At 45.5% G+C, this 27,507-nt stretch overlaps 1 pseudogene; it reads left to right on the forward strand.

The window, feature by feature from the left end:
- On the forward strand, window positions 1-23,966 carry LOC119292900 (annotated as a pseudogene).
- Window positions 23,967-27,507: the final 3,541 nt, after the last annotated feature.

The following is a 27,507-nucleotide window of genomic DNA, read 5'->3' on the forward strand; positions in this document are numbered from 1 at the left end:
ATGTCCACTTCATCACAGGTACGACAAAAAAATCGGATCAAGCTAGCGAACGGGGTGGGCAGGAGCGCAAATAGATCGATTGGTTGGCCAGTCGTTGGCTTATCTCGTGCGGTCGTGCCTCATTTTTTAATCCCATGCGCATATCCTCTCTCCTTCTTTCTACCCAGCGGCTAGGGTTTCTGTCGTCCTGGCTGCCACCGCCTCCGCCACCATTCCGGCTCAAAGGTCAGTAGCGCAGCTATCTACTTGCTCACGCTTGCAGCTTCACCATCTCCCTCCCTTTGAATCATACTCTGCCTCCTCTGCTCCCCTTCCTCACAGCCTGGTGTTCCCTTTGCCTCCATCCCCATGCTTGCAACGGTGACCCAAGTAGGAGCTCTAGACTCGGTTGGAGGAGCTCGAGCAGCGGTGGTGTTTCACGCGCCATCACCGTCTTCCTCGGAAGGACCAGCACGGGCCGTAGGCCGATGCCGCCGGGGGGAGGCCCCGCCGCATGCCCGAGGAGGAGTTCTAGGAGGTGGAGAGTGACATGGATTTCGAGGCCGACTTCGAGGGGTTCCTGGAGGTGGAGGAGCCCGGGGAGTCCGACAGCGAGGCCAAGCCCTTCCCCATCCGCACGAGCGACTTCTCCGGAGGTAAAGAACGGACCCGTGTCGGCCGCGAGTCAATTTAGGTGGTTTTGTTGCTCTGCTCTGAGATGAATACCCGGTTTCTTCGGCCCGTCCTGAGATAGATAGATCCGGCGTTTGGGTCGCTGGTTGGGAGATCCATTGAATTGCCTGCTCTAGTCGGGATTTGGGGGATTGATTTGGGTTCTTAAGTCGGTTGGTGGTTGGAATCGCAGGATTAGCTAGCTGTATTCTTGATTTGTGCTAAATTTCTGCAAATGCTCGATGATGTCTACTACACAACCTTCTTCTTGTAGAAGTTGTTGGGCCTCCAAGTGCATAGGTTTGTAGGACAGTAGCAAATTTCCCTCAAGTGGATGACCTAAGGTTTATCAATCCGTGGGAGGCATAGGATGAAGATGGTCTCTCTTCAACAACCCTGCAACCAAATAACAAAGAGTCTCTTGTGTCCCCAACACACCCAATACAATGGTAAATTGTATAGGTGCACTAGTTCGGCGAAGAGATGGTGTTACAAGTGCAATATGGATGGTAAATATAGGTTTTTGTAATCTGAAAATATAAAAACAGCAAGGTAGCAAGTAACAAAAGTGAGCGAAAATGGTATTGCAATGCTTGGAAACAAAGCCTAGGGTTCATACTTTCACTAGTGCAAGTTCTCTCAACAATAATAACATAATCGGATCATATAGAAATCCCTCAACGTGCAACAAAGAGTCACTCCAAAGTCACTAATAGCGGCGAACAAACGAAGAGATTAGTGTATGGTACGAAGCCACCTCAAAGTTATTCTTTCCGATCAATCCATTGGGCTATTCCTATAAGTGTCACAAACAGCCCAAGAGTTCGTAGTAAAATAACACCTTAAGACACACATCAACAAAAACCCTAATGTCACCTCAAGTATCCGTGGGTTTGATTATATGATATGCATCACACAATCCCAGATTCATCTATTCAAACCAACACAAAGAACTTCAAAGATTGCCCTAAAGATTCTACCGGAGAGTCAATATGAAAACATGTGCCAACCCCTATGCATAAGTTCACAACATCACAGAACCCGCAAGTTGATCACCAAAACATACATCAAGTAGATCACGTGATATCCCATTGTCACCACAGATAAGCACATGCAAGACTGCATCAAGTGTTCTCAAATCCTTAAAGACTCAGTCCGATAAGATAACTTCAAAGGGAAAACTCAATTCATTACAAGAAGGTAGAGGGGGAGAAACATCATATGATCCAACTATAATAGCAAAGCTCGCGATACATCAAGATCGTGCCAAATCAAGAACACGAGAGAGAGAGATAGAGAGAGAGAGAGAGAGAGAGAGAGAGAGAGAGAGAGAGAGAGATCAAACACATAGCTACTGGTACAAACCCTCAGCTCCGAGGGTGAACTACTTACTCCTCATCATGGAGAGCGTCGGGATGATGAAGATGGCCACCGATGATGGATCCCCCCTCCGGCAGGGTGCCAGAATAGGGTCTCGATTGGTTTTTCGTGGTTTTGGAGGCTTGCGGTGGCGGAACTCCTGATCTTGGTTCTGTTCTGGAAGTTTGGGGATATATAAGAGGTGTTGGCGTTGGGAAAAAGTTAGGGGGTCCCTGAGTCAGTCACGAGGTAGGGGGCGCGCCCTCCACCCTTGTGGGTGACTCGGGACTCTTCTGGTCCATCTCCGATGCTCCATGGGCTTCTTCTGGTCCAAAAATAGCTCCGTAAATTTTCAGGTCAATTGGACTCCGTTTGGTATTCTTTTTCTGCGGAACTCAAAAACAAGGAAAAAAAACAGAAACTTGCACTGGGCTCTAAGTTAATAAGTTAGTCCCAAAAATCATATAAAATAGCATACAAATGCATATAAAACATCCAAGATGGATAATATAATAGCATGGAACAATCAAAAATTATATATACGTTGGAGACGTATCAAGCATCCCCAAGCTTAATTTCTGCTCGTCCTCGAGTAGGTAAATGACAAAAACAGAATTTTTGATGTGGAATGCTACCTAACATATTTATCCATGTAATCTTCTTTATTGTGGCAAGAATATTCAGATCTGAAACATTCAAAACAAAAGTCTAAAATTGACATAAAAACGATAATTCTTCAAGCATACTAACAAGGAAATTATGTCTTCTCAAAATAACATGGCCAAAGAAAGCTTATCCCTACTATATCATATAGTCTGGCTATGCTCCATCTTCATCACATAAAATATACAAATCATGCACAACCCCGGTTTCAGCCAAGCAATTGTTTCATACTTTAGTATTCTCAAACTTTTTCAACTTTCACGCAATACATGAGCGTGAGCCATGGACATAGCACTATAAGTGGATTAGAATATGGTGGTTGTGGAGAAGACAAAAGAAGGAGATAGTCTCACATCAACTAGGTGTATCAACGGGCTATGGAGATGCCCATCAATAGATATCAATACGACTGAGTAGGGATTTCCATGCAACGGATGCACTAGAGCTATAAGTTTATGAAAGCTCAAAAAGAAACTAAGTGGGTGTGCATCCAACTTGCTTGCTCATGAAGACCTAGGGCGATTTGAGGAAGCTCATGATTGGAATATACAAGCCAAGTTCTATAATGAAAATTTCCCACTAGTATATGAAAGTGATATCATAGGAGACTCGCTATCATGAAGGTCATGGTGCTACTTTGAAGCACAAGTGCGGTAAAAGGATAGTAGCATTGCCCCTTCTCTCTTTTTCTCTCATTTTTTTGTTTTTTTTTGATTTTTTGGGGCTTCTCTTTTTTGCCTCTTTTTTTAATTTTTCATCCAGAGTCTCATCCCGACTTGTGGGGGAATCATAGTCTCCATCATCCTTTCCTCACTGGGACAATGCTCTAATAATGAAGATACTCACACTTTTATTTACTTACAACTCAAGAATTAGAACAAAAATATGACTCTATGTGAATGCCTCCAGCAGTGTACCGGGATGTGCAATGAATCAGAGTGACATGTATGAAAGAATTATGAAAAGTGGCTTTGCCACAAATACGATTTCAAATACATGATCATGCAAAGCAATATGACAATGATGAAGCGTGTCATAATAAATGAAACTATGAAAAGTTGCATGGCAATATATCTCGGAATGACTATGGAAATGCCATAATAGGTAGGTATGGTGGGTGTATGGTACCAGCGAAACTTGCGCGGCACAAGAGATGCTAGCAATGGTGGAAGGGTGAGGGTGCGTATAATCCATGGAATCAACATTAGTCATAAAGAACTCACATACTTATTGAAAAAATCTATTAGTCATCTAAACCAAGCACTTCGCGCATGCTCCTAGGGGAAGGGTTGGTAGGAGTTAACCATCGCGCGATCCCGACCTCCACACAAAGGATGAGAATCAAAAAATACCTCATGCTCCAACTTCGTTACATAGCGGTTCACCATAGGTGCATGCTACGAGAATCACAAACCTCAACACAAGTATTTCTCAAAATCATAGTTACTCCACTAGCATGACTCTAATATCACCATCTTCATATCTCAAAACAATCATAAAGAATCAAACTTCTCATAGTATTCAATGCAGTTTATATGAAAGTTTATTATATCCCCCTTGGATGCCTATCATATTAGGACTAAATTCATAACCAAAGCAAATTACCATGCTGTTTAAGACTCTCAAAATAAAATAAGTGAAGCATGAGAGTTCATCAATTTCTTTAAAATAAAATCACCGCCGTGCTCTAAAAAGATATAAGTGAAGCACTAGAGCAAATGATAAACTACTCCAAAAGATATAAGTGAAGATCAATGAGTAGTTGAATAATTATGTAACTATGTGAAGATTCTCTAATATTTAAGAATTTTAGATCTTGGGATATTTTATTCAAACATCAAGCAAAGCAAAGTAAAATAAAATGACGCTCCAAGCAAAACACATATCATGTGGTGAATAAAAATATAGCTCCAAGTAAAGTTACCGATGAACGAAGAAGAAAAAGGGGATGCCATCCGGGGCATCCCCAAGCCTAGTTGCTTGGTTATCCTTGAATTCTTGGAGTGCCTTGGGAATCCCCAAGCTTAGGCTCTTGACACTCCTTATTCCATAGTCCATTGAATCTTTGCCCAAAACTTAAAAACTTTACAACACAAAACTCAACAGAAAACTCGTAAGCTCTGTTAGTATAAGAAAATAAAATCACCACTTAGGTACTGTTGTGAACCCATTCTAAATTCATATTTATGTAATATTTACTGTATTCCAACTTCTCTATGGTTCGTACCCTCCGATACTACTCATAGATTCATCAAAATAAGCAAACAACACATAGAAAACAGAATCTGTCAAAAACAGAACAGTCTGTAGTAATCTGTAACTCTCGAATACTTCTGTAACTCTAGAAATTCTGAAAAAATTAGATATACCTGAGAAATTTGTGCACCAATCCATAGAAAAATGAATCAGTTCAAAATCACGTTTCAATAAGATTCTGGAAATTATTTACTAACTGCAAAAGTTTCTGATTTTCAGCAGGATCAACACAACTATCACCGCAAGCTATTCTAATTGATTTACTTGGCACTTTATTGAAACAAAATCTATAAAACATGATTAATACAGTAGCATAATCATGTGAACACACAAAAACAGTAGGGGTAAATGTTGGGTTGTCTCCCAGCAAACGCTTTTATTTAATGCCTTTTTAGCTAGGCATGATGATTTCAATGATGCTCACATAAAAGATAGGAATTGAATCACAAAGAGAGCATTATGAAGAATTTGACTAACACTTTTAAGTCTAACCCACTTCCTATGCATCGGTATTTTGTGATCAAACAACTTATAGGAACAAGAATCAACTAGCATAGGAAGGCAAAACAAGCATAACTTCAAGATTTTCAACACATAGAGCAGAAACTTGATAGTATTGCAATTCCTACAAGCATATATTCCTCCCTCATAGTAATTTTCAGTAGCATCATGAATGAATTCAACAATATAACTATCACATAAAGCATTATTTTCATGATGCACAATCATACAATTTTTGTTACTCTCCACATAAGCAAATTTCTTCTTATGAATAGTAGTGGGAGCAAAGTCAACAAAATAACTATCATGTGAGGCATAATCCAATTGAAAATTAAAATCAAGATGACACGTTTCATGGTTATCATTATTCTTTATAGCATAGCTGTCATCACAATAATCATCATACATAGCAACTTTGTTCTCATAATCAATTGGAACCTCTTCCGAAATAGTGGATTCGTCACTAAATAAAGTCATGACCTCTCCAAATCCACTTTCATAATTATCATAATAAGATTCAACACCCTCCAAAATAGTGGGATCATTACTTCATAAAGTTGACACTCCTTCAAACCCACTTTCATCAATATAATAATCATAAATAGGAGGCATGCTTTCATCATAATAAATATTCTCATCAAAACTTGGGGGACTAAAAATATCATCTTCATAAAACATAACATCCCCATGCTTGTGGCTTTGCATATCGTTAGCATCATGAATATTCAGCTAATTCATACTAAAAACATTTCAATCAAGCTCATCATACAAAGATTTTATGCCAAACATTTTAATGCATTCTTCTTCTAACACTTTGGCACAATTTTCCGATCCATCATTTTCAAGAAAGACATGATAAAGATGAAGCATATGAGGCAACCTCAATTCCATTTTTTGTGGATTTCTTTTATAAACTAAACCAGTGATAAAACAACAAACTAAAAGATTCAATTTCAAGATCTAAAGATATACCTTCAAGCACTAACCTCCCCGGCAACGGCGCCAGAAAAGAGCTTGATGTCTACTACACAACCTTCTTCTTATAGACGTTGTTGGGCCTCCAAGTGCAGAGGTTTGTAGGACAGTAGCAAATTTCCCTCAAGTGGATGACCTAAGGTTTATCAATACATGGGAGGTGTAGGATGAAGATGGTCTCTCTCAAACAACCTTGCAACCAAATAACAAAGAGTAACTTGTGTCCCCAACACACCCAATACAATGGTAGACTATATAGGTGCACTAGTTCGGCGAAGAGATGGTGATACAAGTGCAATATGGATGGTAGATATAGGTTTTTGTAATCTGAAAATATAAAAACAGCAAGGTAGCAGGTAACAAAAGTGAGTGAAAATGGTATTGCAATGCTTGGAAACAAGGCCTAGGATTCATACTTTCACTAGTGCAAGTTATCTCAACAATAATAACATAATCGGATCATATAACAATCCCTCAACATGCAACAAAGAGTCACTCCAAAGTCTCTAATAGCGGCGAACAAACGAAGAGATTGTTGTAGGGTACGAAACCACCTCAAAGTTATTCTTTCCGATCAATCCATTGGGCTATTCCTACAAGTGTCACAAACAGCCCTAGAGTTCGTAGTAAAATAACACCTTAAGACACACATCAACGAAAATCCTAATGTCACCTAGATACTCCAATGTCACCTCAAGTATCCATGGGTTTGATTATACGATATGTATCACACAATCTCAGATTCATCTATTCAAACCAACACAAAGAACTTCAAAGAGTGCCCCAAGGATTCTACCGGAGAGTCAAGACGAAAACGTGTGCCAACCCCTATGCATAAGTTCACAAGGTCACAGAACCCGCAAGTTGATCACCAAAACATACATCAAGTAGATCACGTGAATATCCCATTGTCACCACAGATAAGCACATGCAAGACATACATCAAGTGTTCTCAAATCCTTGAAGACTCAATCCGATAAGATAACTTCAAAGGGATAACTCAATCCTTTACAAGAAGGTAGAGGGGGAGAAACATCATACGATCCAACTATAATAGCAAAGCTCGTGATACATCAAGATCGTGCCAAATCAAGGACACGAGAGAGAGAGAGAGAGAGAGAGAGAGAGAGAGAGAGAGAGAGAGAGAGAGAGAGAGAGAGAGATCAAACACATAGCTACTGGTACATACCCTCAGCCCCGAGGGTGAACTACTCCCTCCTCGTCATGGCAATCATAATCATACAGGCTAGACTCTTATGATTTTAGCCATTATGATCTCGTGGTAGATCAACTCTTGTAATATTCATATTCATCAAGATCAATCAAGCAGGAAGTAGGGTATTACCTCCATAGAGAGGGCCCGAACCTGGGTAAACATCGTGTCCCCCGCCTCCTGTTACCATCAACCTTAGACGCGCAGTTGGGACCCCCTACCCGAGATCTGCCGGTTTTGACACCGACATTGGTGCTTTCATTGAGAGTTCCGTTGTGTCGTCACCAAAAGGTTTGATGGCTCCATCAATCATCTACAACAATGCAGTCCAGGGGGAGGTTTTCCTCCTTGGACAGATCTTCGTATTCGGCGGCTTCGCACTACGGGCCAACTCGTTTGGCCATGTAGACCAGATCGACAGCTATGCCGCTGGCTATCAGGTCAGGTTTGGAAGCTTGAATTACGTTGCCGATATTCGCGGAGACTTGATCTTCGACGGATTCAATCCTATGACAGCCCCTCCCTGCCACCACGATGAACATGACCTGAATCTGTCATCGGACCGTGCCCAGGAGATAGCACCTGTAACTACTCTGGCCCTAGATCTGGAGCAGATTGCGTCGTCCAAGGACGGGAAGCTCAACCCTGCCGTGGAAGCCGCAGACTTAGCGGCGTTAGAGCCGCACACAGATCCGACCTCGAGCGGGGCATGTGTCACCGGAACCTCAGATTCGTCTCTGGCCATAGGTTCCGAACCGCGTGTATCCAGGCCCATCGAACCTGATCAGGCGTCGATCGTTGAGTTCAGCTCCATGGACATCTTTCGGCACTCACCTTTAGGCGATGTGCTAAACTCATTAAAAGCCCTCTCCTTATCAGGGGACTCTCAGCCGAACTATATCCGTTTTGGATTGGATGCTGATGGCAGAGATATCTGCTACCCACCCACCACCCACTTCGTAGCCAGTGTCGAGGACTTAACCGACATGCTCGATTTCGACTCCGAAGACATCGATGGTATGGACGACGATGCCGGAGAGGAGCAGGCACAAAAACCACCGCCTACAGGCGCTGGACATCCACCTCCTCGTATGACATATACATGGTGGATACACCCAAAGAGAACAACGGCGACAATAAAAACGATCCAGTCGAGGATAAGCCTCCTGAGAAACAACCAAAGCGCCGGCATCAGCGGTGCCGCTCTAGACCACGCCATGGAAAAAACAGCAATATCGGCACAGGAGAAAATAATACTCTGGACGATGCCGAAGACAACGAAGACCCCGTTGAGCCAACTTCCGAACATGATGAACGGGAGGATGGGCGAGTCAGCCCTAATGAATAGGCCGTTAATGAAGACTTGGAGGACAGTAATTATCTTCCACCCTCCGAGGATGAGGCGAGCCTCGGCGACGAAGATATATCGTGCTTGAGGAGCCCGTCGATCAGGAGCGCTTTAAGAGCCGGCTAATAGCCACTCCAAGGAGCCTGAAAAAGAAGCAGCAGCAGCTTCAAGCTGATCAAGATCTACTCAATGACAGATGGACTAATGTCCTGGCAGCTGAGGAATACAACCTCGAGCGCCCAACCAAAAGTTACCCGAAATGCAAATTGTTACCCAATTCGATGACGAGGCGCTGGAGCCCGTCCTACCAGCTCATAATGCGGCTGACCGACCACCACGTGGCTGGGACAAAGTGGCAACTCAAGTCGAACACCAGCCCGCACTACCTCACAGTAAAAACAGAGACACAACAGCTCGGGGATATACATATGACCTGCGGCATGACCTGGAAAATAGAGCAGGTCAGACCAGATCGATCTATGGATCGCGGGGGCGTGCCCCGATGCACGATGATGATCATCCGGCCGGACGTGGCAAACATAACCATGCCCGGGACGAAAACCGCAGACGAACTCCATCCGAGCTAGGCCGCGACTTGGCCCGATATAGAGGCGCCGCACACCCCCTCTGCTTCACTGATGAACTAATGGGACATGAATTCCCAGAAGGCTTCAAAACTGTGAACATCGAATCATATGATGGGACAACAGACCCCGCGGTATGGATTGAGGATTTTCTCCTCATTCACATGGCCCACGGTGATGACCTTCACGCCATCAAATACCTCCCGCTAAAACTCAAGGGACCTGCTCGGCACTGGTTGAACAGTTTTCCAGAAAACTCAATTGGCAGCTGGGAGGACCTGGAAGACGCCTTCCTCGACAACTTCCAAGGTACATATGTCTGACCTCGAGATGCCGACGACTTAAGTCACATAGTTCAACAGCCCGGAGAGTCAGCCAGGAAATTATGGACTAGGTTCTTAACTAAAAAGAACCAGATCGTTGATTGTCCTGATGCCGAAGCCGTAGCGGCCTTTAAACATAGCATCCGTCACGAATGGCTCGCCCAACACCTCGGCCAAGAAAAACCGAAGTCTATGGCAGCCCTCACGACGAAATGACTCGCTTCTGCGCGGGCGAAGATAGTTGGCTAGCCCGTAGCAATAACAATACAAGCAAACTTGGTACTTCTGAAGCCAGAAATAGCAACGGCAAACCCCGACGCAACAGGTACAAGTGTCGAAGCAATGGTGACAACACCGAGGACACAACGGTAAATGCCGGATTCAGTGGCTCTAAGTCCGGTCAGCGGAAGAAGCCATATAAAAGAAACAATCCAGGCTCGTCCAGCTTGGACAGCATACTCGATCGTCCATGTCAAATCCATGGCACTCCTAATAAACCAGGCAATCATACCAACAGAGAGTGTTGGGTTTTTAAATAGGCCGGCAAGTTAAATGCCGAGAATAAGGAGAAGGGGTCGCAAAGCAAGGACGATGACGAGGAGCCCCGGCCACCGAACAAAGGGGGACAAAAGAAGTCCCCCCCTCCCCCAAGTTAAAACGGTGAACATGATATACGCAGCCATATCCCCAAGAGGGAGCGCAAGCACGCACTCGGGAATGTCTACGCGATGGAGCCAGTTGCTGCAAAGTTCAACCCATGGTCGTCCTGCCCGATCACTTTCAATCGCAGGGACCATCCGACTAGTATCTGTCATGGCGGTTCAGCCGCACTGGTCCTCGACCCAATCATTGATGGATTCCATCTCACACGAGTCCTCATGGACGGTGGCAGCAGCCTGAACCTGCTCTATCAGGATATAGTGCGCAAAATGGGTATTGATCCCTCAAGAATCAAGCCCACAAAAACCACCTTTAAAGGAGTCATACCAGGTGTAGAGGCCCGCTGTACGGGCTCAATCACACTGGAAGTGGTCTTCGAATCCCCAGACAACTTACAAAGCAAAGAGTTGATCTTTGATCTCGTCCCCTTCCGCAGTGGCTATCACGCACTGCTCGGACAAACCGCATTCGCTCGATTCAATGTGGTACCACACTACGCTTATCTCAGGCTCAAGATGCCTGGACCGCACGGTGTCATAACAGTCAATGGAAACACGGAATGCTCCCTCCGGGCCGAGGAGCACACCGTTGCCCTTGCAGCAGAAGCATAGAGCAGCCCTTACAGGCAGAACCTTAATCCGGCGGCCAAGCTTCCGGGCATTGTCAAACAAGTCCGAACTACTCTGCAGCAGGACAGTCCAGCTCGTCAAGAGCTTGACTAGCAATTCGGCCTCTGTCCCAGTCACGACCAAACATCGGCATTCGTACCGTGCGTACATAATTACGCACTCAAAATACCATGGGCATAGATAGAGGCACAACTAGATCATGGTCCATAATACGGCTCAACCTCCCCTGGACCCACATACTTTCACTTTTTGTTTTTTCTTTACATGTTTCTTTTTCCAGGCCTTTCCTGGTGGCGTGGTCATCGGTCCTTTCAAAGGATATACACATACCAAGGCAGGAAGCAGTATGGACGTTCGAGGGAATCTCTACATGTTCTTCTCAATGATCATTCTACCTACCTTCGGGACTCGCACGCAGCTCCCCCTGGTCTTGGCAGGTTAATCAGCTATATTGTTTATCACACTATTTGTACAAATACGCTTTGACATATTAATCAAATTACAATAAAAACAGTTTGCGGCCCAATTTATGTGGCATTAACTTGCTTTTTCATTTTATTCTATTATTCTTATCGATTGCACCCATACACTTTGGCACGCTTTAAATTTGCCAGGGGCTTCATTACGCCCCATAATACGACAACAAATTCCGAACACTTTTTTATAGTATAGTTCAGCACCCCGAATTGTAGCATTATATGCATCGGCTCCGAATCATGTCTTTGGTCAATAGTTGGGTTGCCCAGCTCCTGTGCTTACTACCTTACGTTCTGCTATATCAGCTAGGGTAGTAAAGGGAGAACTACTGTGATTGTGTCCTGGTTCATCCGGATGCGCACCTCAGTAGAGAAAGCCGAAAACTGACTGTCATGATGCGGTGTGAGCCGGTCAGCTGTTCGATAGGTCACAAATCTTTTGAGATTTTTTCCGCATTATGCGATGGATCGGTTTTTATCCGATCAGGTGTTTATAGTACCCCAAGTCCGGACTTACGAATACTAGTGGCTGTGCCTAACTTTTTATTGTCAAACTCCTATGGCTAAGTGAGGGTGATAAATCCACATAGTCCGATTTCCTGGTTCGTTGCGCTAAACACCTCCTTTAAGGACCAAACTCTGGAGTAAAGAGTGTTTAGATTCATCCTGAACACCCCTGTACTTCCTACGCGGGGGCTGAAGCCGACGACTGGCCAACTCTCGAATTTAACACAATGGCCGCACAGGAGATAAAATTTTAAATAACAGGAATTATATTACATAACGGTTCTGTTCCATAATATAGGAAGGGACAATATGAATGACTTCATTCAAAGATAATATCCTTTGAACACTGCCCCTCCACAATGCAGGATCCCTTCAGGACATCTTCAAAATACCGTTCGGGTGTGTGGTGCTCCTTGCCCGCGGGCGGTCCCTCGGTCGCAAGCTTCACGACGTCCATCTTTGCCCACTGTATCTTGACTCGGGTGAAGGCCATTCGCACGCCTTTGATGCAGACCGACCGCTTGATGGCATCAAGCCGAGGGCAGGCTTTGACCAGCCGCTTCACGAGCCCGAAGTAGCTGCTGGGTATGGCTTCGGCAGGCCACATCCGGATTATTAAATCCTTCATGGCTAGTTCGGCCACCCTATGTAGTTCGACCAGCTGTTTTAGCTGAGCGCTAAAGGGCACCAGATGTTTTGGCGCAAGATACTGCGACAAAAATAGCTTCTCCGTGGAGCTCCCCACTTTGGCTTGGAAGAACTCTGTAGCGTCTGAAATGCTGCGCGGCAGATCCGCAAACGCCCCTAGAGAACTCCAAATCCGGGTTAGTAAGAGGAACCTTTTCTTCACATATTTGCTCTGCATAATAAAGGCCTTACCCTCCGCGATTTTTCTGGCCTCCTGGACTTCCTGGAGGGTGCCCTGGGCTTCAACCCAGGCATCATGTGCACTTTGGCGAGCCTTGGCAAGTTCGATCTCTTGATCCGCATGTAGCGCTCCAAGGACTCACATTTCTTCACGGTGTCCTGAAGCTCGTGATGGACCTCAACGACCCTAGCCTCATGCTTTCACGGGCGGCTTTTTCCTTGGCCGCTCTCTCCTCGGCCTTGGCTAGCGCCTTCTTGAGGGTCTCCACCTCGGTCGCCGCTCCTAATGAATATCATGGCACTTTAGTCAGCACAAATCATTCATCCTTCCTGAATATAGACAAGGTTATTGCATACCTTGATTGTCTTCCAGCTGTTTCTTCACACGGCGAGCTCTTCCTCGGTCCGCTCCAGACTCTGCTTCAGTCCGGAGACCTCAGCAGAATGAGAGATCGCAGCCAGCAACGATGCCTGCTTATTCATATAGACATGTCAGGTTGGTCTCCTGCGAAAATTATTTGATCCTCTGTTTGGCTTTTCTTTTCGAACACCAGACAGAGTCTCATGGGCTACTGTCTATATTGTGACATTCTTTTTACATAATTGCGTTGTTTACCTCAAAGCCTATTAGAAGGCTTGTGCAGGCTTCAGTTAGTCTGCCCTGTGCAGACTGAATCTTCTCAACCACCATACCCATAAGGGTACGGTGTTCCTCAACAATGGAAGCACTTCGCAACGCTTCCATTAGAGTGTCCGGCGCCTCTGGCTGGACAGAGGTCACCGGCGGAATTTGCGCGCCTCCTCCTTTTGAAGGAGGCTACTGGGCAGGTTCCGGAGCCGCATAGGTCTTCGGGACCGTATTCGGCTGGGGGCTGAACTGAATGTGGCCCCCATCGCCAGTCTCCATGGGGATTTGCTCCCCCATATGTCCGGCGGCTAAGGTTTCACCCTCCGGCACTGCCCTGACGGCCTCCTGAGTCTCTCCCTGGCCTAGGGTCCTTCGGGACAACACCTCCGTGTCATCCGTGGCCTTGGGAGAAGAGGCCATCAGAGGGGACCCGGTGTCCATCACCTTCGGGTCTAGCGAATTCCCCGTTGATGAGGATCGCTGGAGGACAGAACAGGCCGGGCTGCAGCACATGATTTGACATGTTAAAATCATAAAGGAAAAAGGCCGGACATATGAGTGCATCTTCGAGTACTTATGATGCGGCCAGGGGCTTATCCCTCGGCCGCCATTCTGAGCTGCTATCAGTGTCCGCTGTGGATTTGTTCGAGAGGGAAGCCTTCCCCTTCTTGGACGCTTTGGCCTCCAGACGCGTGGAGGCCGTTGACGGTGTCCTGGACTAGGGGGTACTCAACGCGTCGTCTCCCGATCAGTTGGATTGGGCCGAGGACCCCCATGGTCGTATACTCATGGGCCAGTCCGGACAGCTGCCGCATACAAGGAAGAATCAACAAGACTTGGCGATCAAGACAAGGACTCCTCCCCCACCGGCGTATTCGGCTAGGACTCTTGTTATCCTAGGCCTCTGGTGCATTATATAAACCGGGGCCAGGCTAGTCGATAGACATATACAACAACAATCATACCATAGGCTAGCTTCTAGGGTTTAGCCTCTCTGATCTCGTGGTAGATCAACTCTTGTACTACCCATATCATCAATATTAATTAAGCAGGACGTAGGGGTTTTACCTCCATCAAGAGGGCCCGAACCTGGGTAAACATTGTGTCCCTTTCCTCCTGTTACCATTGATCCTAAGACGCACTGCTTGGGACCCCCTACCCGAGATCCGCCGGTTTTGACACCGACATTGGTGCTTTCATTGAGAGTTCCGCTGTGTGATCGGCGAAAGGATCAATGGCTCGACTGTAGGTCAACTGCGACGTCGGCTTCTTCGTCACCAGCTCGACTGGTCACCTTGGCTTGACCGAAGACTGCGCCCTACCTCCGATCGTCATGTTCGGATGAAGGCCTTCATCAACACCAACTCCGATCTCTATCAAGATCATGGAGGAGTCATCCATGGAGCTCGGGGGCTCAACGTCAACATTGCCCTCAAGCGACCGTGTTGTTTTTCTGGACAACAAACTTGTATCCGCCGCCACCGCCTCCTCGAGTGTCGCCTAAATGATTACTTCGGTGGAATTATGCGGAATTAAGTCTACAACAACCCTGCAAAAATTTCGTCGAGTTCCGATGGAGGAATCTCCGGCAATCTCCGATATACCGGAGCCTTCTTGAATCTGGACGAGAATCTGGACGAGTTTAGGGCGTGGTATCCAGCATCTAGCTCGGATGTCCTTTGGAGGATCCAACCGTTGATTTGCTGCGGAATTCCCTTATCTACCACCTGCCAAAAATTCAGCTCGATCCGACCGTCCAAACTCCAGGAAACTTCCGATTAGTGCATCACTTTTTGGATCTGTTCTCTGCGCGAAAATGAATCCGACCCGAGTTCGTCTTTTTATGAACGGGATTTCAGACATCCTTTTTGAAGGAAGTTTTGTATGGGGTATTGTGTTTTGTTCCCGAACACATCCCACTAACTTTAAGATCTTTTGAACATGATCTTCAACATCATGCTGGTGTCAAACCAGTCCGGCAATATTGCTCCACGGCTGCCGACCTGCGCTAGACACATCGTCACTTTGTTGAGCCAAGCTCAACTTCTTCGGATCATCATCTTGGCAAGCCGAACAAGAGTCCGGCATCGCGAAGGATAAATCATCACCAACATCGCCGCCCCACGGATTACACGGAGCGGGCATACCGGCATCGTCGCACGGTCGCTTCATCAAGCCGGCATCAACCATGTCACGACCTGCATCGGCAGGGCCGCACTATTGCTTCTTCAAGCTGGTGTCCATCACGCCGACCTACTTCGACATCTCGGCTGGACCGGGGGCTTCGCCATCTCTTCATCAACCTACTCCGGACACTTCGGCGTCACTAGCCGACCAGGCATGGGTGCGCGGATCGAGTCCCAATTTTGGGAATCACCTTCCTTCGGATTGCTACAACAAATAAACCAGGTGCTATTAATCCTAGTATTTCTTTTTGCTTGTTTGGGTTAAATTTTTTCCAAGGAATTATTACTCTGGTTAGTCCAGCATATGTACACAGGTCTATCAAATGGTGGCCGCATTATCGATGGTCGCATGATGGTTCGGTCAGTTTCCGTACACAGTTCGGTGAATGCCGCATCCGGAACTCGGACCGACCTGTGAATCCAGGCTTTGCCACGCCTTTATTGCATTACGCCGACGACCTGCATCGACATCGACTTCGGGGCCAGGCCATATTTCTTTTACTACTCACTTTGCATAAATTATTTATTATGCAACATTTTTTAATTCCTATTATTACTATTATCCCCGGTCTGCACTATTTTTTGTGCACAGGGAAATGATCCAGCCGGACTATATCCTTTGACGTCACCTCGGCTGGACGGGGGGCTTCGTCAACACTTCATTACCCCATGCCGGGGACTTCGGCATCACTCTGTCGTCCTGCATTGACCGTGCTATGTCACGACTTCGGAGTGCCCAGCTCCTTGCTCCGCCACCTCGGGACCGGCTTGGGGGATGGAACCTTGTCCCGCATCAAGCTCGGACCACGTCGTCAATACCGAACACATTAACCAGCTAAGTTGCCTTCATGCTCAAAGTTTTAAATTTCTAACTTGTGTTCGGTTCGACCAAGAATTATACTTTTTTGTAAAAAAGTTGCTTGTAAAAGTTTTCCTTGTTGAAACTTTGTTCGCACACACTGGACGCGCTACCCGCGCTCATTATACCTGGGGGCTTCTTTAACAGAAGCTTATTAATACGGGCTTTATGCCCAACACATGTGTCACACTTCCGCATGTACCTTTTATTCACCATTATATGCATCGATATGACTTAAGTTTTGGCCAAGCTGGGTTGCCTGGCTCCTGTGCTTACCCCTATGTTCCCGATTGTTCGGCTAGGTGGTAAAGGGAGCACCTCTGCGATTGCTACTGCCGGGTCAGCCGGATGTTTACCTCAGACTGGGTGAAGCCGAAAGCTAGCGTTCTTAAGGGAATACTCGGTCGGTGAACTAAAAGATGATTTCTTACCTATTTATTTACCTGCCCCCAGATGTTTTTCTGCTCTTTTCGCAGTCCGGACATGCACTTTAGGGCATGCCTCCCAGGGAAAGGAACCCCTAACGGAACTATTCTCCCTGGAAGATGTTTCTTACTAACCATGTAATATAACATAACTAGTTGGGCACTTGTCTGATAAAGCACTAATGACCCCTACGCCTGGTCTCCACGCATGCCCCGGTTTTTATAACCGCGAGGGTATTCGGACACACTCCGAACTATTGGGTCCAGAGGTTGAAGCGAAAAGGTCTGCTACGACAAACGATCTACAATCCGGCTAGAAGGCATTCTACATGTCACCTTACATTTTATAGTCAACTTTTACCCAAGTCGCTTGGGGGCTCTTATGTTTATTTGAGCCGTTTCATACTAAGTGTTTTTCTTCTTAGTCGTTGCAAAGTTAAAGCACGGCATAAGCACTTTTTTCTAAAGTCCAATTTTCGGATTGGCACCGAACACTTGATCTTGTTCGGACGTCATGTTTTTACTGACGTTTTTTGGTTTTCCAAGCTTTTGGCACTTTTAACTATTTGTGTGTTTTCAGCACAAGTCTCGCAGTGCAACGCCGGACACCTTTAGAGATTCGGCAAAAACATTCTCGAATATTGCTATATATTCATCAGCTTCGAATTGTGTCTTCGGTCAATAGTTGGGTTGCCCGGCTCCCGTGCTTGCCTCCTACGTTCCGCTTTGTTCGGCTAGGTGTGCAAAGGGAGAACCACTGCGATTGTGCTTCCAGCTCGCATGGTCAAGCATCTTAGTGGAGAAAGCCGAAAACTGACTGTCACAATAGGTGTAAACTGGTCAGCGATCTGATGACTATATTAAATGACGGGCCATTCATAACATTGGCCGAAGTGTTTCCGTCTTGACCTCGACTGTCGCCGAACACTACCGGGGGCTATTAACTGGCCTCCCAAACTAAATCCTCGATCTTTTGCTCTTACATTGGAGCTGAGGTTTCATTATCATGCTTAGCATGACAACCCAAAGAAAGGAACCGATAACGGGACTATTTTCTTTGGAAGACATTTCTTCTGTTAAACAGCAATATAACATATCTCTCTGCGTACCTTTGTTTAGAAAGCCGTATGACCAGATTGCCTTGTTTGTTGTAAATCTTTGCCCTCATAAAGGCTTTATAAAGTAGGACAAACACTCCTCGGCTACCGGCCGAGGAGGTTGAAGCCCATGGTCGGTCAACAAAGTTTTGTACAATGCGGATCCGAGCATTAATGACATAAAGTACTTGGATACATTGAGTCATTACACATAATTTGTGATTTTACTATGGATATTGATCCTTAATTCGGCCACCCGTGCCCGCATTAAGGCTCGGGGGCTACTGGGCTTCGGGCTTATTATTTACAAATATTAAAGGGGCACATTGATCCCCTGATCTGGTGTTGCCACCCGACCAGTGTCTCGGGGGCTACTGCATTGCTTGTTCTATGCAGAAAATCTTAAGTGCAATACAGTTTTCGAGGAGATTTTGATCCTCAGGTTGGTCGGCCGCACCCAACCTGAGTCTTGAGGACTGAGCATGCCGCTTTTTGTGTCCCGAAGTATTCTGCCGAGCTAGGACTTGATCCTCAGACCGATTTTGCAAATCAACCTGAGTCTCAGCGGCTACGGGGATCAGCGGTCTTATGTCATCCTTCAGGTGCATCTCGGGTTTTAGACCGATACATACCTTGAGGGCTACTGGATATATATCTCGTCAAAGAATAAATTACATCAATAAAAAACATTGACCAAAAATCAGCCCATGACCGAGGTGCTTAACCACCTCGGAAGTAGTTCGACATATAGCTCGGATGCAAGTGGCTGGCTCCTTAGAGGGCATTTCCGGCATTAAGCTCGGTTAAACTCCTTCAAACTTCTTTGAACCAAGGTGATTTATGACACCTTGGATAAAGTCCGGCATTGGAGCTCGGATACATAGTCCGGCGTTGGAGCTCGGATACAGTCCGGCGTTGGAGCTCGGATACATAGTCCAGCGTTAGAGCTGGGAAGCAGTCCGGCATTGGTGCTCAGCTGCAAAAGATACCTCGAATGCAGTCAGGCGTTGGAGCTCGGACGCAAGAGGACGTTGCCACCCGGGAACAACTTCAAACCCGAGGCATGGCATAAAAATAACAAGGCATTGATAAAGGCCGTAAAATTAAAGGGGCTCCTCGGATACCCAACACGTAAACTTGTCGAATGCATTTCGGCGATCCTCAAGATAGAAGATTTGTTGAACCAGTTTTCAAGACCGGCAACCGAAGATGAAGAACAGTTTGGAAGAATCGAGGAGCGTCCCTAACTTGAAGACCGGTTCAGGGGGCTACTGACGGTGTCCTGGACTAGGGGGTACTCAACGCGTCGTCTCCCGATCAGTTGGATTGGGCCGAGGACCCCCATGGCCGTATACTCATGGGCCAGTCCGGACAGCTGCCGCATACAAGGAAGAATCAACAAGACTTGGCGATCAAGACAAGGACTCCTCCCCCACCGGCTTATTCGGCTAGGACTCTTGTTATCCTAGGCCTCTGGTGCATTATATAAACTGGGGCCAGGCTAGTCGATAGACATATACAACAACAATCATACCATAGGCTAGCTTCTAGGGTTTAGCCTCTCTGATCTCGTGGTAGATCAACTCTTGTACTACCCATATCATCAATATTAATCAAGCAGGACATAGGTTTTTTACCTCCATCAAGAGGGCCCGAACCTGGGTAAACATTGTGTCCCTTTCCTCCTGTTACCATTGATCCTAAGACGCACTGCTTGGGACCCCCTACCCGAGATCCGCCGGTTTTGACACCGACAGCCGTTCTTTTCTTTCTCCCTCCCTCAAGGGGGAATGGATTTCTTACTCCTCCTCTTCCTCATCGTCCTCAGCGGCGGAGGAATGAGTCTCGGCGTCTCCAGACGTCACATCCGAAGTGCCCTTATGACGGGGGTCACCTCTAGTCCCCTTGGCCTTCTTCTTGGCTTTCTTCTCCGACGCTTGATAGGGCGTCGGAACCAGCATCTTCGTTAGAAGTGGAATTGTTGGGTCTTCGGGCAGCGGAGCCGGACAGTGAATCTGCTCCGCCTTATTTGTCCAGCCCTTAGAAAATCAGTAAGGAGGCTTAGGCTTCTTCCTCGAGTATGCAAGTAAAGGGTATACCTTGAAAACATGGAAAACTCACCGAAGTAGCGGGATGGACCAAGTCGTGCCCATGGTCCTCGGTTGTATCCGGACACGTCTTGTTGGACTTAAAAAGCACCTTCCAGATGTCTTCGTGCGTAGTACCGAAGAACTACAGCAAGGTCTGGTGCTTGGCCGGATCGTACTCCCACAAATGGCAAGTCCGGCGTTGGCACGGATGGATCCGGCGAACAAGTATCACCTGGATCACATTGACAAGCTTGATATTCTTGTCTATCATGCTCTTGATGCGTGTCTGAAGCGCTGTCAGCTCGTCCGATGAAGACCAGTCCAGGCTCTTCTCTGGCCAGGAGGTGAGCCGCATTGGGGCTCTGGACCGGAATTCGGGAGCCGCCGCCCAGGTGGTGTCGCGCAGCTCTATGATGTAGAACCACTGTTGTTGCCACCCTTTGATGGTTTCCACAAAGGTACCTATTGGCCATGTGACGTTGGGCATCTTGCTCACCATGGCGCCTCCGCACTCTGCGTGTTGGCCAACCACCACCTTCGGCTTCACATTGAAGATCTTTAACCACAATCAGAAGTGGGTTGGGATGCGGAGGAAAGCCTCGCACACGACAATGAATGCCGAGATGTTGAGGAAAGAATTTGGGGCTAGATCATGGAAATCTAGCCCGTAGTAGAAAATGAGTCCATGGACGAAAGGGTCGAGAGGAAATCCCAACCTGCGGATGAAGTGGGGGATGAACACTACCCTCTCATGGGGCTCCGGAGTGGGGACGATTTGTCCCTTGGCCAGAAGCCGGTGGGTGATTTCCTTGGCCAAATACCCGGCCTCCGGGAGCTTCATAATGTCCTTCTCCTTGACGGAGGAGACCATCCACTTGCCCTGCGCTCCGGATCCGGACATGGTTGGAGTGCTTTCCTAGGGTGGAAAAGATGAGAACTTGGGCGTTGGAGCTCGAGAATGGGGGAGGCAGAGAGAAAGAAGGCGTGGGTGAAAGGGGTGAATCCTTATCTCTTTATAAAGGCAGTGAATATCAAGCGCCTCCCCACTCGCCCTAAAAACTCGCCTATCCCCAAGGGTCGTGTAGATGATATGGTGGGATTACCCATGCCCGTATTGATGAGAATCCCGTAATAAGGGGACACGATCTCTGCTTTGACAAGACATGCCAATTAAACCGCAGCTCAAAATATGGAGCGGCAGGCTAAAAAACTGTTTGAAATAATGGCCGGGCAACGACGTGATGTCACGCTACAAAAAGTTGTTAGCGGATTGGACTCGCGAAATATTATACTCTCTACGGTTGTGTGTGGAATTTGTTTTGCAGAGCTGGAAACGATTCTTGTGTTCAAAGACTATTTTGGAGTATTCGGAGAAGGAACCCACCTTGCAATGCCGAAGACAATCTGCGCACCGGACACCTCGTCATTGAAGCCTGGTTCAGGGGCTACTGAGGGATTCCTGGATTAAGGGGTCCTCGGTCGGCCGGACTATGTTGCGTGGGTTGGACTATTGGGCTATGAAGATACAAGACCGAAGACTCTCTCCCGTGTCTGGATGGGACTCTCCTTGGCGTGGAAGGCAAGCTTGGCGCCTGGATATGAAGATTCCTTTCTCTGTAAGCGACTTTGTACAACCCTAGTCCCCTCCGGTGTCTATATAAACCAAAGGGCTTAGTCCGTAGAGGCAATCATAATCATACAAGCTAGACTCTTAGGGTTTTAGCCATTACGATCTCGTGGTAGATCAACTCTTGTAATATTCATATTCATCAAGATCAATCAAGAAGGAAGTAGGGTATTACCTCCATCGAGAGGGCCCGAACCTGGGTAAACATCGTGTCCCCCGCCTCCTTTTACCATCAACCTTAGACGCACAGTTCGGGACCCCCTACCCGAGATCTGCTGGTTTTGACATTGACAGGCGTGCCCAGGGGGTAGGGCGCGCCCTCCACCCTCGTGGGTGACTCGGGACCCTTCTGGTCCATCTTCGATGCTCCATGGGCTTCTTCTGGTCCAAAAATAAGCTCCGTAAATTTTTAGGTCAACTGGACTCCGTTTGGTATTCTTTTTCTGTGAAACTCAAAAAGAAGGAAAAAACAGAAACTAGCACTGGGCTCTAAGTTAATAGGTTAGTCCCAAAAATCATATAAAATAGCATACAAATGCATATAAAACATCCAAGATGGATAATATAATATCATGGAACAATCAAAAATTATAGATACGTTGGAGACGTATCACTCGCTGCAACTTACCCCGATTTCATGTCTGAACTTTTATTTTGTCATGTGACTTGAGATGCGGAGAAAAAGATCTTTGATGCCATACTGATTAGAGAAGCTTCATATTTTTATAATGAAAATTTGGTGTTGTATCCCCCTAAAAAAATGGTGTTGTAGCTGTGGCTTGTTCTGGAGAATTTTATCTCCCCTGCCCCAGGGTTTTCTTTGCACTTAGGTTCTCTGCAATTTTTTGAGGGGGAAAATCTTCTCCCATGAATGATGGCAGACAATTTTGTGTGAATCATGCTATATGCATGACAAGAGTCAAACGATTCCGGCATGACAATGAGAATCCAGCCACACATGCATGCGAGTTAAAGGGAAAATGGCCGCTCGATTCCATGGTCATGTCGAAATCGGATAGCAATGGCATGTGTGCATTAGTTTCGATTTTGTGTTAAATTGATCTATGCTCTGTTTTGCATCATTAATGCTTATAGTAATTCCTCACTAATTTTTTCAAAGGAAGAGTAAGAACAATTGATGCTTTTTATTTGGAGTAGTGAATGTCTCCTCCGTATTTGTTTAAGATCAACCGTCTCATCTTTCTGTCTCATCTTTATCTGACTGCTACATTCAGATGAATTAAAGGCAACTGCTGCTGGTGATGACGACTGTGCCTCAGGGTCTGCTAAAAGGAAGAGAAAGAACCAGTTCAGGGGCATCTGCGGCCACCCTTCGGGTAAATGGGCTGCTGAAATAAGAGATCCTCGCAAGGGTGTCCATTTCTGGCTTGGCACTTACAACTCTGCTGAGGGAGCTGCTAGAGCTTATGATGTGGAAGCCAGCAGAATTTGTGGCAAGAAGGCAATCAATTTCCCAGATGAAACTCCTATGGCTTCTCAGCAATGTTGTGTTGAGCCTACCTCTATGAAGGTGTATGAGTTCAACATCGAACAGTAGCCGGTGCTCAACACCTTGGGCAACGCAGATGTGTATTCCTGCCCTGCTGTTGACTACACCTTGACTCAGCAATTTGTGCAGCCTCAGAACATGTCGTTTGTGTGTATAGTGAATGCAGTTGAGGCCCCTTTCATGATTTTTTCCTATGACCAGGGGAGCAACTCCTTTAGTTGCTCATACTTCTGCTGGGAGAATGATATCAAGACCCCTGACATAACATATGTGCTTGCATCCATTCCCACCTCAATAGAGGTCAATGAATTTGCATTTCTCCAGAACAACGGTGTTAATTCAACAGTACCTCCTGTGATGGGTGATGCTAATGTTTATCTTGCCAACTTGGAACCATACATGTAGTTCCTGATGGATGATGGTTCAGATGAGTCAATTGACAGCATTCTAAGTTGCGATGTCCCAGAACGTGGTCGGAAACATGGGCCTTTGGACCTTTGATGACATGCCCTTGTCTGCTGGTTTCTACTGAGGGAATTGAGGTTGCTGGGTTCCTGTATATATAGACAAAGGGTAGGCATATGCAATGCTGGAAATAAACTCATTGTTATGCACTTCAATTTCTATTTGATTGATCATTATGCTTTATCTTGTTTCAGGGATAAGTATTCTGGACATCAACAAGTGCTTGTGTCTGGTGCCTCTAGAATCAAGCAATAGCGATTTCGGTCTATGGTTATGTCTTAGCTTAAATGGCCAAGATACTGAAGTGTTTTGCAATAGACCTCTGTCCTGTACCCCTATACTATATATCTATCTATGAGACTAGTATGTGATGGTAACTGCTTATTTTGTATTCATGTTTCTACCTTATTTTAATTACTACAAGAGGTTGTAAACCCTTTAAATTTGAAGGCAGTGTTTGTTATGTTGTGCTTAGGTTTTCTAACACACAGGATTCAAGGAGGCGATGCATGATGGAGGCGCACACGCCCTTCCCTGTGGGATGACGGTGGTGTTCTTGCTCTAACCAAATTCCAGCCCCTTGATCCGAAGTTAGGTTCATCTTCGTCAGTTTAATGACAAATATTCATGTTTGGTTGACGGTGGTGATCAAGGGGTGGAATTATTTCATGCGTACAATTTATTAGCACAGCCTCACACCAGCGAGTACTTATGGCGATGATGATGACGAAGCAAGCTGAATTCTACTTCTGGAGTACTGTTGGCGTACTCGATGTCCTATTCGAGTTTCGATCCTTGCACAGAGCTGGCTCTAATAACTTGGACACTCACATACACAATAGCCTCTGTTGATCGATTTTGTGGCCATCCATAAACACTATACACGCAAACAAATCAATTGGATCGCGACAAGTGCCTGCTGTTTGCTTTATTACTAAGTTCATGGTATGCAAGGTACATGCATATATGGATCCAATCTTGGATGGTTGGACTGTTGATAGAATAGGTTCGTATGTGAAAATAGCATTAAGCATAAGAGCATATTTGGTCAGAACATACATATACCAGCTAGGCCAATTGCTTTTTCATGCAACTGTTAGCATGCACTGATGTAGCAATATTGTAAAGGAATATAAGTGTCTTGCTTGGCATCCTCTTTTTGTTCCAAAGAGAAGTGGTTATTGATGTAAACTTGGTACCAAGACTATTTAAGTATATTTAGTTCAGAGGATAATAAATATATTGCTATTTGTGAATAGTACTCTCTTTTTTGCTAAGGTTCTGTTTGTGGTTTTTCATGTAGCAATGGCATGTTTCATTAAATCTTTGGCACACAATGAAGTGTTTAGGAAACTTGATCCAGTAAAGTGGACTGCTAATTTATCTAAATACGTCCAGCAAGTTCATGATGTAGCAAAACATACATGATAATGTACAATCTTTTGCATTGCATATGTTAGATAAGGAGACTCATATAATATGAAGGAAATTACACCATAAAGTTTGTCATGAAAGTATACTTTATCAGCATTATTTTCCTCTATACATTATCTATACTAGACATTTTTGTTCAGTGATGTCTACTATGCAACCTTCTTCTTGTAGACGTTATTGGGCCTCTAAGAGTGCAGAGGTTTGTAGGACAGTAGCAAATTTCCCTCAAGTGGATGACCTAGCATTTATCAATCTGTGGGAGGCGTAGGATGAAGATGAACTCTCTCAAACAACCCTGCAACCAAATAACAAAGAGTCTCTTGCGTCCCCAACACACCCAATACAATGGTAATTTGTATAAGTGCACTAGTTCAGCGAAGAGATGGTGATACAAGTGCAATATGGATGGTAGATATAAGTTTTCTAATATAAAATTATAAAAACATCAAGGTAGCATGTAACAAAAGTGAGCGAAAATGGTATTGCAATGCTAGGAAACAAGGCCTAGGGTTCATACTTTCACTAGTGCAAGTTCTCTCAACAATTATAACATAATTAGATCATATAACAATCCGTCAATATGCAACAAAGAGTCACTCCAAAGTCACTAATAGCAGAGAACAAACGAAGAGATTATTGTAGGGTACGAAACCACCTCAAAGTTATTCTTTGCGATCAATCCATTGGGATATTCCTATAAGTGTCACAAACAGCCCAAGAGTTCGTAGTAAAATAACACCTTAAGACACACATCAACGAAAACCCTAATGACACCTAGATACTCCAATGTCACTTCAAGTATCCGCGGGTTTGATTATATGATATGCAGCACACAATCTCATATTCATCTATTCAAACCAACACAAAGAACTCCATAGAGTGCCCCAAAGTTTCTACCAGAGAGTCAAGACGAAAACGTGTGCCAACCCCTATGCATAGATTCCCAAGGTCACGGAACCCACAAGTTGATCACCAAAACATACATCAAGTGAATCAATAGAATACCCCATTGTCACCACGTGTATCCCATGCAAGACATACATCAAGTGTTCTCACATCCTTAAAGACTCAATCCGATAAGATAACTTCAAAGGGAAAACTCAATCCATTACAAGAAGGTGGTGGGGGAGAAACATCATAAGATCCAACTATAATAGCAAAGCTCGTGATACATCAAGATCGTGCCACATCCAGAACACGAGAGAGAGAGAGAGAGAGAGAGAGAGAGAGAGAGAGAGAGATCAAACACATAGCTACTGGTACATACCCTCAGCCTCGAGGGTGAACTACTCCCTCCTTGTCATGGAGAGCGCCGGGATGATGAAGATGGCCACTGGTGATGGATCCCCCTCCGGCACGGTGCCGAAACAGGGTCCCGATTGGTTTTTGGTGGCTATGGAGGTTTGCGGCGGCGGAACTCTCGATTTGCGTTATTTTCTGGAAGTTTGGGGATATATAAGAGGTGTTGGCGTCGGGAACAAGTCAGGGGTCCCCGAGGCAGCCACGAGGTAGGGGGCGCCCCAGGGGGGTAGGGCACGCCCTCCACCCTCGTGGCGGCCTCGGGACTCTTCTAGTCCATCTCCGATGATCCGTGGGCTTCTTCTGGTCCAAAATAAGCTCTATAAATTTTCAGGTCAATTGGACTCCGTTTGGTATTCTTTTTCTGCAAGACTCAAAAACAAGGAAAAAAACAGAAACTGGCACTGGGCTCTAGGTTAATTAATAGTTCAGTCCCGAAAATCATATAAAATAACATATAAATGCATATAAAACATCCAAGATAGATAATATAATAGCATGGAACAATCAAAAATTATAGATACGTTGAAGATGTATCAAGCATCCCCAAGCTTAATTCCTACTCGTCCTCGAGTAGGTAAATGATAAAATAGAATTTTTGATGTGGAATGCTACCTAACATATTTATCAATGTAATCCTCCCTATTGTGGCAAGAATATTCTGATCCATAAGATTCAAATCAAAAGTTTAATATTGACATAAAAACAATAATACTTCAAGCATACTAATAAAACAATCATGTCTTCTCAAAATAACATGGCCAAAGAAAGCTTATCCCTACAAAATCATATAGTCTCACTATGCTCCATCTTCGTCACACAAAATATTCAAATCATGCACAACCCCTGTTTCAGCAAAGCAATTGTTTCATACT

Source organism: Triticum dicoccoides, chromosome 4B (assembly GCF_002162155.2).
Source record: "Triticum dicoccoides isolate Atlit2015 ecotype Zavitan chromosome 4B, WEW_v2.0, whole genome shotgun sequence".
NCBI lineage: Eukaryota > Viridiplantae > Streptophyta > Magnoliopsida > Poales > Poaceae > Triticum > Triticum dicoccoides.